Raw genomic sequence first — 11,874 nt, 5'->3', positions numbered from 1 at the left:
ACTCATAAACCAAATAGCAGTCTTGTTTCACAAAAATAAACGGTCTGATTCATTACCGTGATGAAATATGGACTCAGCAAGACCTTTTTCCAGATACGAAATCAGCATTTCTCTCGGGATCTCGCTTCCAATCATCAATGAGCAAGTCCATTACATCACCCTCCATCATTTGTCCAGGTGCAGAAATTTCCCAGATGTGTTTCCCAGTGAAGGTAGTTATGTTATCATTGGGCTGAGGTATCATTGAGAATACAGTCCTGCAGCACACACAAGAACCAAAAGCAGGGGGAGCAAGATAAGGCATTCATAGCAGTTCAAGTTGTATAAAAAATAGCAGTTCAGGTCATATTTATCTAGCAGTTAGAAACAACAAAAGAAAAGAAGAGGAAACATAATGAGAGATACTCACTCAGCATACTTCTCACGTCCTTCATCACTAAGCAACAGATTATACAACTTGCGAGCCTTGTCCAAGTGAAGGAATTTATGAGGGTGCACAGGGGAGAAAAACTTTATAGGAGCTCTGGGTGCATGCTTCGTGTGTGTAACATTGCCAGACTTCAAAGTAGGATCCTTCCTAGCAACACCAGCCCTACGACCCACTATTACAGCAAGGGGAGATACACCCTTGGCAGCGGCGCTCCTAGTGACTCTCCCCATGCCTGCAATCTTGTCAAACGCATCATCATCACTGTCTATCAATTGCACAATGGGATTCTTGGGTGTAGGGGGGCTCTTGATACGTCTCCAATGTATCTATAATTTTTGATTGTTCCATGCTATTATATTATCTGTTTTGGATGTTTAATGGGCTTTAATATGCTCTTTTATATTATTTTTGGGACTAACCTATTAATCGGAGGCCCAGTGCCAGTTTCTCTTTTTTTGCCTATTTCAGTGTTTCACAGAAAAGGAATATCAAACGGAATCCACACGGAACAAAACCTTTGCGAGGATCTTTCTTGGAACAAATGCAAACCAGGAGACTTGGAGTGGAAGTATTGAACTCCGCGAGGCTTCCACAAGATAGGAGGGCGCACCCAGGGGGTAGGCGTGCTCCCCACCCTCGTGGGCCCCATGGTGGTCCACCGACGTACTTCTTTCGCCTATATATACTCTTATACCATAAAAACATCAAGGGGAGCCAAGAAACCACTTTTCCACCGCCGCAACCTTCTGTACCCATGAGATCCCATTTGGGGCCATTTTCGGCGATCTGCTGGAGGGGGATTCGATCATGGAGGGCTTCTGCATCAACACCATAGCCTCTCCGATGATGTGTGAGTAGTTTACCACAGACCTTCGGGTCCATAGTTATTAGCTAGATGGCTTCTTCTCTCTCTTTGGTTCTCGACACAAAGTTCTCCTCGATGTTCTTAGAAATCTATTTGATGTAATACTTTTTGCGGTGTGTTTGCCGAGATCCGATGAATTGTGGATTTATGATCAAGTTTATCTATGAATAGTATTTGATTCTTCTTTGAATTCTTATATGCATGATTTGATATCTTTGGAAGTCTCTTCGAATTATTGGTTTAGTTTGGCCTACTAGATTGATCTTTCTTGCAATGGGAGAAGTGCTTAGCTTTGGGTTCAATCTTGCGGTGTCCTTTCCCAGTCACAGTAGGGGCAGCAAGGCACGTATTGTATTGTTTCCATCAAGGATAAAAAGATGGGGTTTATATCATATTGCTTGAGTTTATCCCTCTACACCATGTCATCTTGCTTAATGCATTACTCTGTTCTTATGAACTTAATACTCTAGATGCATGCTGGATAGCGGTCGATGTGTGGAGTAATAGTAGTAGATGCAGAATCGTTTCGGTCTACTTAACACAGACGTAATGCCTATGTTCATAATCATTGCCTATATATTCTCATAATTATGCGCTCTTCTATCAATTGCTCATCAATAATTTGTTCACCCACCGTAATACATGCTATCATGAGAGAAGCCACTAGTGAAACCTATGGCCCCCGGGTCTCTTTCTTATTATATTGCATCTCTTTTATTATCGCTTCTCGTTTACTATTTTTCAGTCTTTACTTTCCAATCTATACGGCAAAAATACCAAAAAGATTATCTTACTATCTTTATCATATCTCACTTTCGCAAGTGACCGTGAAGGGATTGACAACCCCTTTATCGCGTTGGTTCCGAGGTTCTTGATTGTTTGTGCAGGTACTAGGTGACTTGCGTGTTATGTCCTACTGGATTGATACCTTGGTTCTCAAAAACTGAGGGAAATACTTACGCTACTTTGTTGCATCACCCTTTCCTCTTAAAGGGAAAACCAACACATGCTCAAGAGGTAGCAAGAAGGATTTCTGGCACCGTTACCGGGGAGATCTGTGCTCAAGTCAAGACATACCAAGTACCCATCATAAACTCTTCTCCCTTGCATTACATTATTTGCCATTCGCCTCTTGTTTTCCTCTCCCCCACTTCACAAACCTTTGCCTTTCCTTCGCCCTTCTTTCGTTCATCCTTCTGTTTGCTCATGTTACCATGTGCCTTCTATTAGCTTGCATCTTCGCTTGCTAAATATCTATCGTTATGGATCCTCATCCACATGCTAATCTTTTTAAAAGATCCAATTATGAAGAACCAATTACTAGTGAATTGAGTGCACTAGATTATCTTTATGAGGGTTTGCTTGAAATTCGTGAATCTGAAAATTGTGATGAAGTGCTTTATGAAGTCATTCACGATATATCTTGGAATAAAAAGCATGATTGCAATGATGTTATTATAAATTCTATTAACGTCAGTTGTGCTAATAATATGAAAAACCCTAAGCTTGGGATGCTAGTTTTTCTATGTCCACTACTTGTTGCAATGATCATGATTGGGTGATTCTTCCTTTGATCTTGAAAATTTATTTAAGCCCCATGATGAATATGAGATTGATAATAGTTTTTGCAATATTATTCAAAGTGGGTTTGGAAGAGTGTCAACTTTAGTTCCCACATATTTGGATAATGTTCAATCTTATGAATTTTTTGATAAAAGTGGGTTTGGAGAGGTCATCACTTTAGTTAATGTTAATCCCACTATTTTGGAAGAGTGTCAACTTTGCATGCATCTGGATCATGTTGAAAATATTTTATGTGATAGCTATTTTGTTGAATTTGCTTATGATACCACATGTAATTATTATGAGAGAGGAAAATATGGTTGTAGAAATTTTCATGTTGCTAAATTTCCCTTTTGTTATGTTGATAGTTCTTTTGTTTCTTTCTTCTTCCTTGCATATGCTAGATCTATCTTGTCTTGCTAATTTGTTTTCCTATAAAATGCCTATGAATAGGAAGTATGTTAGACTTAGATGTGTTTGTCACGTGTTTCATGATGCTCTCTTTGTACTTAAATTCTTGTCTTTCATGTGAGAATCATTGAAATTATCAATGCCTAGCTAGGGACGTTAAACGATGGCGCTTGTTGGGAGGCAACCCAATTTTATTTTTGTCCTTTAATTTTTGTTACTATTTAGTAATAAATAATTTATCTAGCCTCCATTATGATTGTGTTTTTTATGTTTTAATTAGCGTTTTTGCCAAGTAAAGCCTTTAGGATCTTCTTGGGTGATTGTTGTTTGATCTTTCTAATAAAAACACAAAGTATGCGCTCACGAAAATAATTTTAATGTTTTACCGGATAGAGATAAAATACCAATTCCAACTGAAGTTGATGAATATACAAATTATTTAGGTCGTCCTAATTTTTCATAATTTTTGGAGTTACAGAAGTATTCGAAACCTCCAGATTTCTACAAACTGTTCTGTTTTGACAGATTCTGTTTTTCATGTGTTGTTTGCTTATTTTGGAATACAATAGGTTTAACACCAATATAAATAAAGAATGAGTTAATTACAGTATATTAAAGTGGTGGTTTTCTTTCTTATACTAACGGAGCTCATGAGATTTTCTGCTGAAGTTTTGTGTTGTGAAGTTTTGAAGTTTTTGGGTAAAGATTTGATGGATTTTGGAACAAGGAGTGGCAAGAGCCTAAGATTGGGGATGTCCATGGCACCCCAAGGTAAAATTCAAGGACAACCAAAAGCTTAAGCTTGGGGATGCCCCGAAAGGCATCCCCTCTTCCGTCTTCGTCTATCAGTAACTTTACTTGAGGCTATATTTTTATTCACCACATGATATGTGTTTTGCTTGGAGCGTCTTGTATGATGTGAGTTTGTTCTTTTTAGTTTACCACAACTATCCTTGCTGTACATGCCTTTTGGGAGAGACACACATGAATTGTAATTTATTAGAATACTCTATGTGCTTCACTTATATCTTTTGAGCTAGATAATTTTGCTCTAGTGCTTTGCTTATATCTTTTTAGAGCACGGTGGTGGTTTTATTTTATAGAAATTATTGATCTCTCGTGCTTCACTTATATTATTTTGAGATTCTTTTACAACAGCATGGTAATTTGCTTTGGTTATAAAATTAGTCCTAATATGATGGGCATTCAAGATGGGTATAACAAAAAACTTTCATATAGAGTGCATTTTGAGATTCATATAGTTTGATACTTGATAATTGTTTTGAGATATAAAGATGGTAATATTAGATTTGTGCTAGTTGAGTAATTGTGAAATTGAAAAAAACTTGTGTTGAGGTTTGGAAGTCCCGTAGCATGCACATATGGTAACCGTTGTGTGACAAATTTGAAGCATGAGGTGTTCTTTGAGTGCCTTCCTTATGAGTGGCGGTCGGGGACGAGCGATGGTCTTTTTCTACCAATCTATCCCCCCTAGGAGCATGCGCGTAGTGCTTGGTTTTTATGACTTGTAGATATTTGCAATAAGTATGTGAGTTCTTTATGATTAATGTTGAGTTCATGGATTATACGCACTCTCACCCTTCCACCATTGCTTGCCTCTCTTATGCCATGCAACTTTCGCCGGTATCATAAACCCATCATTTACCTTCCACAAAACAGCCACCATACCTACCTATTATGGCATTTCCATAGCCATTCCGAGATATATTGCCATGTTACTTTCCACCGTTCCGTTTATTATGACACGCTTCATCATAGTCATATTCCTTTGCATGATCATGTAGTTGACATCGTATTTGTGGCAAGTCCACCATTCATAATATTTTATACAGGACACTCTTGATTCATTGCACATCCCGGTACACTGCCGGAGGCATTCACGTAGAGTCATATTTTGTTCTAAGTATCGAGTTGTAATTCTTGAGTTGTAACTAAATAAAAGTGTGATGATCTTCATTATTAGAGCATTGTCGCATGTGAGGAAAGGATGATGGAGACTATGATTCCCCTACAAGTCGGGATGAGATTCTGGTCGAAAAAAAGTGGCCATAAAAAAGAAGGCCCAACAAAAAATGAGAGAAAAAGAGAGAAGGGGCAATGTTACTATCCTTTTTCCACACTTGTGCTTCATAGTAGCACCATGATCCTCATGATAGAGAGTCTCTTATGTTGTCACGTTCATATATTAGTGGGATTTTTCATTATAGAACTTGTCTTGTATATTCCAATGATGGGCTTCCTCAAATTGCCCTAGGTCTTCGTGAGCAAGCAAGTTGGATGCACACCCACTTAGTTTCTTTTATTGAGCTTTCATACACTTATACCTCTAGTGCATCCGTTGCATAGCAATCCCTACTCACTCACATTAATATCTATTGATGGGCATCTCCATAGCCCATTGATACACCTAGTTGATGTGAGACTTTCTTCCTCCTTTTTCTCTTCTCCACAACCACCATTCTATTCCACCTATAGTGCTATGTCCATGGCTCGCGCTCATATATTGCGTGAAAGTTGATTTTTTTTGAAAAGGCTAAGTATGAAACAATTGCTTGACTTGACATCGGGGTTGTGCATAATGGGAGCATTTTGTGTGACGGCAATGAAGCATATCCAAACTATATGATTTTGTAGGGATGAGCCTTCTTTGGCTATGTTATTTTGAGAAGACATAATTGCTTGGTTACTATGCTTGAAGTATTATTATCTTTATGCCAATATTAAAGTTTTGTCTTGAGTCTTTCGGATCTGAACATTCATGCCATAATAAAGAAAATTACATTGAAATTATGTTAGATAGCATTCAACATAAAAAATTTGTTTTTATCATTTACCTACTCGAGGATGAGCATGAATTAAGCTTGGGGATGCTTGATACGTATCCAACGTATCTATAATTTTTGATTGTTCCATGCTATTATATTATCTGTTTTGGATGTTTATTAATGGGCTTGAATATGCTCTTTTATATTATTTTCGGGACTAACCTATTAACCGAAGGCCTAGTGCCAGTTTCTATTTTTTTTGCCTATTTAAGTGTTTCATAGAAAAGGAATATCAAACGGAACGAAACCTTCAAGAGGATCTTTCTTGGAACAAACGCAAACCAGGAGACTTGGAGTGGAAGTGTGGAACTCCGCGAGGCTTCCATGAGATAGGAGGGCGCGCCCAGGGGGGTAGGCACGCCCCCACCCTCGTGGGCCCCACAGAGCTCCACTGACGTACTTCTTTTGACTATATATACTCTTATACCTTAAAAACATCAGGGGGAGCCACGAAACCACTTTTCCACTGCCGCAACCTTCTGTACCCATGAGATCCCATCTAGGGCCTGTTTCGGCGATCTACCGGAGGGGGATCCGATCACGGAGGGCTTCTACATCAACACCATAGCCTCTCCGATGATGTGTGAGTAGTTTACCACAAACCTTCGGGTCCATAGTAATTAGCTAGATGGCTTCTTCTCTCTCTTTGGTTCTCAATACAAAGTTCTCCTCGATGTTCTTGGAGATCTATTCGATGTAATACTTTTTGTGGTGTGTTTTCCGAGATCCGATGAATTGTGGATTTATGATCAAGTTTATCTATGAATAATATTTTGTTCTTCTCTGAATTCTCATATGCATGATTTGATATCTTTGCAAGTCTCTTCGAATTATCGGTTTAATTTGGCCTACTAGATTGATCTTTCTTGCAATGGGAGAAGTGCTTAGCTTTGGGCTCAATCATGCGGTGTCCTTTCCCAGTGACAGTAGGGGCAGCAAGGCACGTATTGTATTGTTGCCATCGAGGATAAAAAGATCGGGTTTATATCATATTTCTTGAGTTTATCCCTCTACATCATGTCATCTTGCTTAATGCATTACTCTGTTCTTATGAACTTATACTCTAGATGCATGTTGTATAGCGGTCGATTTATGGAGTAATATTAGTAGATGCAGAATAGTTTTGGTCTACTTAACACATATGTGATGCCTATGTTCATAATCATGGGCTAGATATTCTCATAATTATGCGCTCTTCTATCAATTGCTCAACAGTAATTTGGTCACCCACCGTAATACATGCTATCATGAGAGAAGCCACTAGTGAAACCTATGGCCCCGGGGTCTCTTTATTATTATATTGCATCTATTTTATTATCGCATATCATTTCTTATTTTGCAATCTTTACTTTCCAATCTATACAACAAAAATACCAAAAATATTTATCTTACTATCTTTATCAGATCCCCAAGTGACCGTGAAGGGATTGACAACCCCTTTATCGCGTTGGTTGCGAGGTTCTTAATTGTTTGTGCAGGTACTAGGTGACTTGCAGGTTATCTCCTACTAAATTGATACCTTGGTTCTCAAAAACTGAGGGAAATACTTACGCTACTTTGCTGCATCACCCTTTCCTCTTCAAGGGAAAACCAATGCATGCTCAAGAGGTAGCAGCTCTCTGCACACGCAGCCATAGAACCTTTCAGAGCTCCTAGCCGCCCCTTCATAACACCAGATCTTGTCTTTTCAGGAGAACGCCCCTAGCTAAATTCAATAGCTACACGCTCGACCTCTGAGAACTGGCTGCCAAAGATCCTGTAGTCATGCTCACCAAGATCCAGCAACTCACCTGCAAATAAAAAAAGAAGGAGCACAACAAGGGTAAGTTCAAATATAGAATTCATGACAGTACTAGTCAAGAAGTACAAGCTAGAAAAAAATACAAAAGGTCATGCTTACGTACAGGGTTCGATGCCAAACAAACCCCAGAAGTCAACATCAAACACTTCGCTAGTCGCGCAGGTATACAACAAAGTCTTTCTAATGTCAAGAATGTCTTTGTGGCTCTAATCCAACATTTCAATCACACCATCCTCCCGGCAATGATAGGTCTTGCAGTTTTGTAGCATAAAGAAGTCACAATCATGCCTGTTAACAAAAGAAAAAACAAAAGGGTACATCACAAATTCGAAATACAGGAATACGACAAAAAATTGGAAAACCACGCATTCCAGCGACAAAAACAACTAATAAAAATTATTAAAAATGAATACTCACGTGTTTTGTTGTTGCGGCACACGCACAAACTCGCAAGATAAACCATAAATATGCGCCGGCGAGAATGGTTTGGCCCTATCTACGCTGGACTCCCTCCAAAGCTTCTTTATATTATCTGTCATAGTCCTTAAGAATCTAACTTAATCACCCCAGGTTTCATCGAGGAGTGAATCAAGACACTCGAAATGACGGAACCTCAAATTCAGAACAATTAAGCACCAATGCCCAGATTCTTAAGTAGGCTTCATGGCAGCCGCAAATGATGGCGTATCAAAAGTAGGGAAAAGAAGCTGACAAAAAAATCACAGAGGAAAAATGAAAAAAACATATTCAACCTCCAAAACAATAAATAAAAGAGGGAAATTGAAATTCAGAAGTCCAAACAAATCAGATAATCATAAGTTCTAATTGAGTAAACAACTCACTACAAAAAATAAATTCTACTCAAGTTTATAACCACCGCCCAAACTTGCAACAAACATATCAGTTCAATTTCCTTGCGATAATAAGTGCAGCTTCAAAAAAGAAGCACAGATCATTCATAAGTACAGGGGAAAAAGCAGGCTACTCAAGTTCATTCCCACCTCCCAAACTTGCAAGAAAACATGACAGTTCTAGTTCATGGGTACAATAAGTTCAAGTTCACCTACTTGGTCAAAACCCTCAGTCCCTTATCTCGTGAACCACTGTAGCACATTGGCATCAATATTTCCATCACGGATCTTGGTCTGTTGTACAAAAAGAACAACAACAGTTAGAATATTTCCAAAATAACTTTATCATCCTATTTAGAAAGAAAAAATATTGACCGTCACCCATCTGGGAACTATCAACTTGTTAGTGTATCGGTACTTCAGACGTAGAGAATATAAAACAACGTCATCACTGTCTGAGTTGAGCATGCCAGTGGGGATAAACACTTTAGCAACAGAACCAACACCGGCATCTCATTCGCTATTTCAAAACATCGGCTTTTCACTAGGAAAACACAAACATGACATGAATTAAAACTACTGCATGACAACAATAGTCATACGAGAGAAAGAAAAAGAGACAAAAATGATACGGGATAAATCCCAAAACGAACCGTTTCCCACGGTTCGTGCACAACCTCATAACAAAGAAAAACAAATCAACCTTAGCAACATTAGCACCTTCTGCTTGCAGAAAAAGAACAAAAAATAATAAGTTCAAGCACTACAAGTGAACATGTCCAAAATGCCATAAATGAGAAGTACGCCTCATTTACAAGTCCTTACATGCACTTTCAGCGTTTGACAACGGGAGTTCCTGTGATGACAGCAATATGCCTGCAGTTTCAGGGATTGACAACGGAAGATCTTGTGAGGACAGCAATATGGCTACGCTTTCAAGGTTTGAAGAAAGAAAATCCTGGGACGACACGAGCGCCTCCTGCGTCAAGGGCCAGAAGAAATCGATAGAAGTAAATCATCATCCTTAGATGGCACCTCCTCCATGCTAGACACGTCGGCGTCTTGCAATGCATCACCGTAATCAAGCCCTCCAGGCGGGAAATTTCCCGGCAGCAAATCTTCAGAATTAGAAATATTATCATTCTCAGCAGTACCAATACTAGACGATTTGGCATCAAGTATGCTGGCAGCACCAACATCCTGATCAGCAACTTTGCTAGCAACATTGTGCCCACTGCTCAATGGAACACCACAAGCATCATCTCCAACATTAACGACAGCCTCGCGCTCAACATCAGTCATCTGAAAAAATAAAAAAAATAAAAGCTAGCAAGATGTGCACAGGCTAACTTTTACAGCTACAAAAAAATAGCAGCGAAAACTGCATATAAAATTAATGCAAGCACAGAAAAACAATCCTTAGCAGCATCCACAGCAACATCACCGATCTTGCTACTACTAACATTCAAAGGAACATCACCGATGGTCGAACAAGGCTCGTCACCAACAACAGGACCCGGATTCATAGTAATGAAGCAAAAAACAATGCTATTATTAGCAACAACACACAAAGAGTTAAACTGCACTAACAAAAGGTAGGTATCACCTTCAAATTCTTAACAGCGTGGGATAGAAAATGAACATGTAAGGCACAGTGGTGCGCATGAAAATTCAAGAATATATATATACACACAATAAAAAATAAAAATAACCTTGCTGTTATCAGTAGATGGATCATTAACTCCACAGTCAACAGCAGCCTCAACATCATGACTGGTCTCCTGCATGAAAAAATTTTAATAAATAGATGAACATGAGAAAGTTCAACTACAATACTGACAGCAGAACGACATAGTAAAAAATGCAAACATCAAGGACAGACTCGCATCAACAACAGGGGACTCCAAGACAACATCATTTGTATGGTGGTCAGAAACATTAGCCTCAATACCATCACCAGCCCTGCTATCAGTGGCAGCAGCCTCATCCTGCTCAATCTACCTGATAACAACATTGGCACTTTCTTCATATGGCTTGCAGCGAGAGTCTTGCATAGTTTTGAAACGCTTCATGTTGTTCAATATACGAACCGAGCTCTGAATTAGTTGAGTAGCACTAATTAAAATTCTCTCCATCTCATTATAGTCCGCTGCTTCGTCAGCATTAAATTGACGACCGTTAGGGAGGATACTACTGATAGAGCTCAGACGCTCAACTGTAGTTGGCACCTTTTCCAGCTCAGAATGCACATTAATAAAAATATGCTCAGCGTGTTCCAACACAGAAACATCTACATCAATACCAAAACCCTGCCTGTGTGAAGTACTAGCTTGAGTAGGGCCAGGGGGAACATAACCAACACCCTCAACACTACGACCATTTCTCAACTCATCATGCAGAGATGAAATCTTGGGAACCTGAGACAGCATCTCCAAGACTGGCAGTTTATACACTCGGAAAAAGAAAACTTCCTCATGAGATTTCCACTACATACAGGGGAAAAGGAGTTAATTCATAAATGCAACACATAGGAAAAAATAAACATTATATTAATAGATTTAAATCCACAATTCTAACGATCTTTCACTATCAGTGTCAATTTGTTAGTATTTACAAACAGGTCAGTTGAACAAGAGATTCAGTTCAAGCACACATGACACAACACTACTAAAAATCATACCTAGACCTCACAAAGCTTAAGAAATGACAAAATCTAAACAGGTAACTCTGCAAGACACATGTTCACTCTAGCAAAAATAGCTATACCTAAAAATCGGTCTGCAAGACACGACAGAAATAAAACTCACCGAAAGCTTCCCAAACACCCAAGTCTTTGGATTTGCTGATGAGGAGATCAATACCATTGTTACACCCACAACCCATGTTGCTATACATACTGGACCAATTACTAGAGCTCGCGCACGCCAATTAAATTATCATGTACTTTCGTTTCTTGGTAACGATTCTAATGTTCATGAGAATATGATGCTGCCTAAATTGGATACATTTGTTTTTCTTACAAATGAAGGGCCTAGCTTGGACAAGAGAGATGAACCTTGGAGAAAGTTCAAGCATGGAGATGATGGCATGCGCAAGGGGAACAAGAA

The sequence above is a fragment of the Triticum urartu genome, chromosome 7 (assembly GCF_003073215.2).
Source record: "Triticum urartu cultivar G1812 chromosome 7, Tu2.1, whole genome shotgun sequence".
Taxonomy (NCBI): domain Eukaryota; kingdom Viridiplantae; phylum Streptophyta; class Magnoliopsida; order Poales; family Poaceae; genus Triticum; species Triticum urartu.
Note: the sequence above shows the minus strand (reverse complement) of the source record.